The sequence below is a fragment of the Sciurus vulgaris genome, assembly GCF_902686455.1.
Source record: "Sciurus vulgaris genome assembly, chromosome: 14".
NCBI classification, from domain to species: domain Eukaryota; kingdom Metazoa; phylum Chordata; class Mammalia; order Rodentia; family Sciuridae; genus Sciurus; species Sciurus vulgaris.
In genome coordinates, this window is record NC_136475.1 from 88027492 (window position 1) to 88037048 (window position 9557).

General features: G+C 43.3%; 1 pseudogene across 1 annotated transcript; it reads right to left on the reverse strand.

Moving 5' to 3' along the window:
• Nucleotides 1–8577: 8577 nt before the first annotated feature.
• LOC306643837 (zinc finger matrin-type protein 2-like) lies at nucleotides 8578–9283 on the reverse strand (annotated as a pseudogene). Its single transcript has one exon. The product of its transcript is annotated as a zinc finger matrin-type protein 2-like (transcript).
• Between the last annotated feature and the right edge of the window lie 274 nt (nucleotides 9284–9557).

Genomic DNA, 9557 nt, shown 5'->3' on the forward strand with positions numbered 1-9557 from the left:
GTGAAATCAATAAAGGAAAGTAAGATAATGTAGTAGAAAGAAGAGAAGCTTTTGTGTGGGGTCAACTTTCATGTGTATACTGTAACAATTCTTCTCACTGAGTGAGCTTACCTTCTTCAAGCTCCAGAGTACTCAAAAAGTAAGAATAATAACACTCTCATGTTAAGTGGTCAACGGAATTAAAAGAAGCAAATAAAAAATACCTGGCACATGGTTTACATAAGATTAAACATGGACTTACCATATGACCCACCAATTGCACTCCTTGGAAAATACTCAAGAAAACGAAAACATACGTCCATACAAAAGTTTACACTTAATATTGACAGCAGTTTTAATTAATAGTGGCACAAGAGGACGCCTGCCAGAAGTCCATTAACAGGTGAGTGCTTATACAATACAAATTACAGTTAGATGAACTCTAATGACAGTTCAACTTCATGAATTTTTGGAATTTATGATGGTGCAAAACAATATGTGTTGGAAGAAACCACACTTTGAGTTTTGACCTTTTCCTGGTCAAGCCATACGTCGCTTTGGCGATGCTGGGTAGCAGCAGTGAGCCTTAGCTCCCAGCCGACATGCGATCGCACAGACGGCCAGCCGATGCTCAGCCGGGTTCTGTGTTGCTCGGCTATCTTCTGCAGGTTAGATGAATTCCATGCATTTTCGACTTCCTCCATTTTCACCTGCCTTACCAGGATGTAACCCTCTCATACCATGGAACCTACTTAGCAATGAAGAAAATTAACTGTGGACACATGCATCAACCCGGGTGACTCAGAAACTCATGGTGAGGAAAACAACCAGACACAAAAGACTGCACACTGTCTGATTCCATAGAAATTCTAGAAAAGAAGCACCTAAAGAAGAGATCAGCAGTGACCTGATGCGAGGGGTGTGGGTGAGTTGACAGGGAAGGGGCTTAGGGGGATCTTTGAGTGACAGAAATGTTTGCACACCTTGACTGTGGTGGTCGTTTCATGGGGAAACACAAGGGCCAAAACTCACAAAACTGTATGCTCAAATTGTGTTCACTATTGTATGTAAATGAAAGTTTAATAGAATTGATTGTAAGAAATGTCTGGCACAATACCCAGCACATTGTATGTGCTCAATTTTGCTTCCTTGTCCTTCTGGCTGGTGCCCAGCATGGCATTCCTTGGCCCCTGCCTTGTGTGGTTCAATGAACTCCAAGTCTCCTGAGTAGACGCATCTGATTTTGTAATGTTCCAGTGTTCTCTGACCTTCTAGAACAATCTAGCCAGCTTTTGGTTTCAATATCTCAGTCATCCCAGGCTGAGATCATAACAAAATACTGCAGACTCATGACTTGAACCACTGACGTTGCTTTCTCACGGTTCTGGAGACTGGAAGTCCATGATGGAGGGGCCAGGGTGGTCAGGTCCTGGTGAGGATGCTCTTTCTGGTTTGCAGACAGCTGTCTTCTCACTTGGCCCTCACATGACTGGTCCTATGGGAATAGCATCCCACCCCATCTAGCCTTGATCACCTTCTAAAATACCTGTTCCAAAAATAGTCACATCAGAGGTTGAGCTTTACCACATGAAATTTATGGGGACACGAGTCAGTCCTTAACACACCCTATGCATGAATGGTCTCCTCTGAAATCATGAGGGTCGCTCTGCATGCAGGTGGCAGTTGGGTTGAGGTGGAAACCTTTCCCAAGAGCTTCAGGGAGGAAGGGGTGGCATACACATACCAATTCCCTCGAGCCTAGGTGGGTGGTCCTGTGGTCCCTTACTGGTGACTGGCTTGTGTCCCTGCCCCACCCTCCAGTGCTCCTCCAACCTGCCAAATACATCATTTCACTTGAACTCTTGTCACAGGGTCTGATCCTGGGAGAACCTAAACCAAGACAGTGACGGTGTTTGCTCAGGGAACTATAATTTAAGGCCTCCTGGGAAAATGTCCAACAAATGTACATTGAAGAGCAAGAGATTCCAGCAGAGGCATCAGGGAAGGTTCTCGGAAGGGCTGGAAGTGTGTGCACAGTTTTGACAGGTGACTTATGGAACCCAAAAGAAGAGAAGAAGAGGAGAAGAAGGAGGAGGAGGAGGAAGAAGAAGAGAAGTAGGAGGAGGAAGAGGAGGAGGAGGAGGGAGAGAAGCAGGAGGAGGAAGAGGGAGAGCGGGAAGGGGAGACAGTGAACATGCTGGTCATGGAGAGTGGAGAGAGACCCAGAACCTCTTCCTGAGGTCTCCATGGTTTAGGGGGCCTGAAGTGGTTGGCAGGTGCAGTTTGGCCTACTCCTCTGTGATTCCACCCGTCACGTCCTGGGAGCAGTGTTCCCAGAGCAGGCTTCCCAGTGTCTAGGGTCCTGAGAACGCCCTCAGTGTGGAGTTCCCTCACGCCAAAACCGCAGTGAGAAGAAAAACTGAGCTCTGAAGCACACTCCACGGGCACACTTCCAGAACTCAGGGAAGCGTCCACAGTCTTGTTTTAATGGCTTTGGCTAAATTCGTGTTCATTGCCCGATTTAGAGCTTGCAGTGTTAATATTTTGTGCATTGGGCCAATTCTCTGGTGATTTTAATATTTCATTTATCGACTGATTTAACTTTTAATAGTATCCAAAGCCATCTCATTAGATTCCAGTGCTGAGAGTGTGCCGCTGTAATAGCTATCCCGTTGTTCGAGTAAATTCAATTTGGACAGATGTAGCCCAAGGCGAAAGGGAATCGTAATCTCTGAAATATTTTGCCGTCCTATATTCCAAACAAATCTCAGCTTCTCTGTGCTTGACTTGGATGCCACGGACAAATCTCCCGAGATCTGGGAGGACCAGCTGAGAGAGATGCCTGCATATGGCTGATGGGCACCACAGGCTCACCGAGCCTGCGTGCAGTGTCCCTGCTCACACTGCGTTTGGGGGTTTGTAGAGAACTGGGTTTCTCCTGATTAATTTCTGAATCCCTAAATACAAGGTAGGGACTTACTAAATATTAGAATAGAACTGGACCTGAATTTCTGTTTCCTGGCACCTGGCGAGTTCTGTCCTTGGTCCTGAATCGTTAACAGTTTTGAACAATGACCTTGGTGGCTCCATAGAGGACATTCTCTGAACCCCTAATGGTAGTAAGCCAGCTCTGTAAATACATTTGGTGATAGAATCAGTATGAAAAAGAATTTTCATGCTCTGAAATCCTTAATCTAATAAAAATGTAGCCAATAAATGATCTTGTTTCACTGTTTGAACCCAGAAGACAAAGCCTGTTGCCCTGGCTCGTATCTGCAGAACCTAGGAGAGGGCTGGGTATGACTCTCAGGGACAGCACGGGTCCTTGAATGAATTCACAATTGCAAGTCCCACATTCTGCCCCAAAGTCCGTTTCTCACAAGTACCCAGTGGAAGAGATAGGAAAGGTAGGACTTAGCACGGAAGAAAAACATTTATGGTCGTTAGTTGATGGTCAGTTCAATAATAATAGACATACACAGTCCTTGGAAAAGTCTGCTTTTCTTCTTTCTATCAAATGGCGGTCAGCTCTGCAGACCACAGGAGTGGCAGTTTTGCTGTGATGAGACCCTATCTGTTCCTCTTCCTCAGTCCTGGGACCTGTGCCAGGCTTCCTGTGTTAGATGCTCGAATGAAAACCTCAGATGCAAAAGTATAGCTTCTCTGGGGACATAAGGACATCAGCTTGATTGTTCATTTAATCTAAAAATATTTACTGACAAGCCTGTTCCGCCACACATCTGATACAGAGGAACCCGAGACAGTGACTGTTCCCAGGAAGCCCTACAACAGAGCAGTGAGGGGGCCAATACACAAAGTGAAGGCATTTATTACAAACCTAGGGTGGCACAGGGCAAACAGTGAGTGCCTAATGTATGCTGTTTGAATGAGAAGAATTAAGCTTCTTAAACCTTCCCATGTGTGAGAATCACCTCCCAGAGGTTCAGTAGGTCTGGGAGGGGAGTTCGGGAATCTGGAAAAGAAGAGGACTTGCAGGCAGGTACAGGGAGGACTGGAAGTACAGAGGAGGAGAGGCTGCTGGCGGGGGGTGGATGTGTATGAGCTCCATTTGTTTCCTCGCTGCTGATCAGGATGACTGTGCTGACCACAGCCCGGCAGACGGCCCTCCCTCCCTCCCTCTGTTTCTCTCCTGTGGCCCTCCGGGAGGTATAGACTCTGAAGGTAGGTAGGATCCCTTCCCCAAACAGCCTGACTGATTTTTGGTGCAAGCCCCACAAATGGTCTGGCTGGAGGAGGGCACGATAGAGGCTGTCACTGGGAAGACACACCAGGGCTTCTCCCCGATCCTTCTGCTCCTGCTAACTCAGTCTGGTATGAAGACATGGGTTGGTTGTCCCAGCGCTGGTGCACAGCTTGCTCTCCCGCCTCCGGCACCTGGTGCTCATTACTGTCCTCCCAGTTGTGACCCGAGTCTTCTCTCACGGTTCTGGGCTACCATCTCCCATCACATTGGACCTTGTGGTGGGACACGTAGGGCTCTCCTCTCCCAAACTGTCTTAGCTAACAAGTGGGACATGCACGTGCTACCGATCATGCAAGCTGGGAAAGGAGAATCAGCCTCCTACTTGGAGAGAGCATGGCGGAAGGCACACTCGAGGTCGCTTTTCCTTATAAGGCCACAAGACACACGTGGCTGCCCAGCTCTGGAGATGCCTCCCTGGGAGGGCAGGGTAGCTGTCCCCCAGCTCTCCACCCTCAGACATGGAGATGTGCTCAGCACGCCTGGATGAGTCGATGGAGGTGACGGTTCACTCTTCCTAAACCCAATTCCACTTCACCCGTATAAGGCAGGAAAACGTCTCTCCAAGGGCTTTGCCTGTTCCAGGAGGACAATGTCCTCTCCTTTGTTCAAAGCCCAGCTTCCTCCAGTTCTGAATGACTCTCAAGACGGGGTGAAGACGTCTGTGTCTCTCCATCCATGATGTGGCTGCAGGCTCTTTTGCTTTAAGGCTCAGTGCACCTGTTACACCCCAAGGAAACCGGAACTGCCCCTACCACCGCAAAGGTGGGCAAGATGAAAATCCTGGATTGTATTTACTGTGTATTTATTTCTGATTTAAATATGTATTGCTAATTTACATAGATATAAGTGTACTAAATTTATATATGCATCATTATATCTGAATACATATGTAATTTATGTATGTGTTCTCTTCTATACACAAAAATAGAAAAGGTAATGGTTTGAGATAAAGATGACCTAGATAGTGACCTAACTGGTCTGTATTATAACAATCCCACTTTGCTGCCACTTCTTTTCTGTCACTGAAATCTTAATAATATTTTCCAGTAAGTATTAAGATCAAATCTGCTTCATGATCCGTGAAACTTTAACAGCTGATGATACCGCAAGATATTGAAGTTCTAAGTTTGGTTTTCTAAACAAACAAACAAAACGAAACAAAACAAAACAAAAACCTTAGTTTTAATGGCTGTCGGAGTTGAAAAGGATTCCTCTTAGAGAGGAGTCGATCCCCATGGAAGCTGGGTATGGTGGCTGTGTTTACTAAATCACGATTCTCATTTTTCAATGTCATCCACCAATTATGCAAAGGTTTTTGTTGAAATTGGGCTAGTAAATTTCCATCTTCTGAATGTCAGGCAGTTATTCTTGCAAACTAATTGGAAGATATTTCATTTTTACATCTTTTAACAAATGGGTCCAAAACCCGTTGGAACTTTATTTGGAAGATTTTCAAGCATTCTGGAGACTTCTTTTTATGTGTGCATGCATGAACACTATTATAGTTGATACATCAAATATGTTGGCAAAAACGTCACACAGTGATGGAAATGTTTTAAAAATGCTCTTCAACACCTAAATTTCCTTAGAAAAAGTTTCTTTCTCACTTGTTACCTTGAAGGGTCAGATTAAATGTGTTTATTTTTTTAAACAATATCTAGTAGCAGCACACTGCTGAGAGCCATTTGTCATCACAGTGAAGGTCACCAGATTTGATACCCTGTCTTTTTGTAAAGGAAGAACCCATCACCCTCGTTCAAGTTCAACAACGATTTTGAGCACATTGTGCATTCCAAAAGAAGTTCATGGTGAGACCCCATATCATTATCATGTCTGATGAAAGTCCAGCTGTTCAAATTTCCTTTTTATGCCTACATATAATCACATCAATGGCACCATGTGACACTTTGTCCACCCACCCCATCTGATATTTCTTTGGTGGGATGGTCTGCCTATAAATGACTCCACAAATGAATTTCATGCATAATGCTACCTCTATAACCTCACTCCAGAATATTTTTTTTAAATTCTAGAGGTTATATTTCCATTGTATTCTGCTAAAACACACTCAACATCATAGAATGTTATTGAAGCTGTGTCTTCTCCAGTATGACTTCCTGTTCACTGCTCACATAAAAATAGTTTTCCACCAATATCATTCTGGGTTGTTACTACACCAGGGCCCTCAGAATGTGCACTGCACAATGTCAGAGGCACACATCATAGAGACTACAGAATGCAGCTTTCTGAATGGTGCAGTGTATAACCTGCACAGTTGTACAGGCATTGGAATAAAACACCTTGACTCCATCAAATGGAACATGTTGAAAACATCTGCACTTTAATCCAAAGCAATGATAACTACATAATGCACTGCAATATTCTCCTGTTTCCCCACACAAAAAGTTTTGTATATTTTCCAAATGTATTTCTGACAAAGAATGCATTTTAATTATGCCATATTGCAATATTATAACTATGTGTAAGCTTAACCATGTTACTGTTGCAGAAAGAGTGAGAAATTTTACCCCACATCCTGGATGCTTCATACTCTTCAAGTCCAATGTATATATATTGAGAGTATCATGATTATCTTTACCATAGTGGCTGTAAATTCGAATTTCAGATAGAATTCTTACAAAATAATGTTTTCTCCTCCTTGATTTCTCATGTGATATGATTAGAAAATCATCACTGCACAATGTCGTTATACCTCCTTACAGTGTGCAAAGGAACCCATGCTTAGACCAACTTTTCCATTTCTTGTTGCTTGTGACGGCATTAGGATTGGCTTTACCTGGATGTTTCTTTGAAGGAAAATTTTTAAACCCTGTCCATTCAAAAATAAACATGAGATAAATCTATGCCCTACCTGGGTACCCACAAGAGGCTATAGTAGCAATATAGGGAACAATGAAATTAAGGGTCAATTATCTTCTTTGAGAACTAGCAGGATTTCCTGTTTTTCCGCAGGATTCCATGTGCCCTGGACACGTGGAATTGAGGGAGGGGCCAGGGTCATTCTGAGTGCTGAGTTAGTACAATGTGAATTCTTTCATATTTTTAGGGTAAATAAATATAGAGTTTTATAGTATCTTTTCAGGATCCTGGAATGCCTATATCCCGTTTCAGATATCAGTGAGAATAAAGAACTTCTTCCTCTGTGCTCTGACTGGTACCTATAATATTTAGAGATAAAGGTAAGTTTTTCCTCTTCAGAAAAATGATCTGTGTCCATTGTAGGATATTTGGAAAATTGAGAAAATTTATGAATGTAAAGCAATCTGTAATCACATCTCAGAAATGATCACCTAAAATCTAGGTATATATCTCTCCAAGTTTTTTTTTAATTTCTTTCTTTCTTTCTTTCTTTCTTTCTTTCTTTCTTTCTTTCTTTCTTTCTTTCTTTCTTTCTTTCTTTCTTTCTTTCTTTCTTTCTTTCTTTCTTTCTTTCTTTCTTTCTTTCTTTCTTTCTTTCTTTCTTTCTTTCTTTCTTTCTTTTTTTGAAACAGGCCCAAGTCAATGCCATTTATTATACACGTTGAATAACCTCTGAGACCCAAGGGCTCCCACAGTGAGTTTGTTTGCTTGGTTGTATTTTTTGGTTTTTGGTTGTTTTTTTGTTTTCCATTTTCTTTTTTGCATCAAACAGGTTCTTCCAAGAGCCTGCTCACAAGGAAGACAAAAACAAAGAAATCTTCAGTAAAATGAAACAAACTGGAGAAGGTAGAACAGTCCACATCTGAAGAACAATGTTAAAAAACTCACCAGACACAAACCACACCAAACACTCATCCCATTTAATTTCCTGTTACATGCGCTAAGGAAACCAAGAACATCAGGCCCCAGGGCAGCAATGCTCTGAGATTCTAGCTCAAGCTCCCCTCTTTGTGACAGATTCATGCACACAATCCACACATACCATTGACCCAGGCAGAAGTACACATGCATGCACAGGAGGTGGCTAGAGAACCACAGGGCAGGATGGGAGGCAGGGCTGGTCAAGACTATGCCATCGGCTGGAAAATGGGGACCCAGAGAATCCTTCTGTTGCAGGTTGAACAAGTCAAAATTAAACAAAGGCAGAACACAGAATAAAAGTAGGATGCTCAGACAAGAGGTCAGATAGATGAAGAGGGAAAGATGCAGAGCGAGTTTGGGGAAAGCAGTCTCAGAAGGAGGGGCCTTTCTTTATTGGGAACTCAGATGGGCAAAGATCTTGTGACTCCAGTGATATACTGAAGCTAAAGGATTATGACACCGCATTACCTCTGCATCCTGTGCCCTCTCCCATGGTAGAGGGAAGCCACAAACACCCACCCCTTAATCTTGCCCATTGACACTCTTAAGGACTTTCCCTAGTACCCAAAAAGAAATGATCCCCCTAACACACACACAGTTAGGTCCAGCATAGGCCAAAGTTAGGCCAAGCACAGAAAGCCTCAGTAACTCTTCTTGGTGGAACCAAGGCCAGAGAAGCCCATCACAGCTGCCATCTCATCATCCTCTTCAAATGTCAAGTCTTCCTCGGCCCTCCTCTTCTTCTTCTGTTTCTCTTTCTTATATGCTTTAGCCTTTTCCTCCTCTTCTCTGAGCTCCTTCATCCTTTCCTCAAAATCATAATCTTTCTGCTTCTCTTCCGTCTTCTTCTTGTTGACTTCAAAACGTTTCTTCACTTGATCCAGGGTGGAACGTTCCACACGCATAGACATACCCAGGTTTTGCTGATGTTTCTTTCCATTAAAGTGATCCAGGAAGTTGATAGAGTCTTTCACCACACAGTCGCAGACATTGCAGTAATATCCTCCCATCTCAGACTGTGGGGTGGTCTTGGTGATGACAATTGTCTTCCCAAGCTTAGATTCCAAGTCCACTTTGTAGTCCCTGTGCTGCAGAAGTTCCCGCTTGACTGGCTGCACTGGTTTTCCATCCTTCTTTTCTCTCTCTTCCGTGAGCCTCTTCTCGGCGAGCTTCTCGTATTCATCTTTGTCCCACTTTCGGCGAAAGTCCCAAGTTTTTTGTCCCGCTGCCCGACGCCATCTTCACAGCGAAGTCTCTTTCTTTCTTTCTTTCTTTCTTTCTTTCTTTCTTTCTTTCTTTCTTTCTTTCTTTCTTTCTTTCTTTCTTTCTTTCTTTCTTTCTTTCTTTCTTTCTTTCTTTCTTTCTTTCTTTCTTTCCTTCTCTCTTTCTTTCTTTCTCTCTCTCTTTCTCTCTCTCTCTCTCTCTCTCTCTCTTTCTTTCTTTCTTTCTTTCTTTCTTTCTTTCTTTCTTTCTTTCTTTCATTAGAGCCTAGTGTTTATGCATAGTAGCTGGT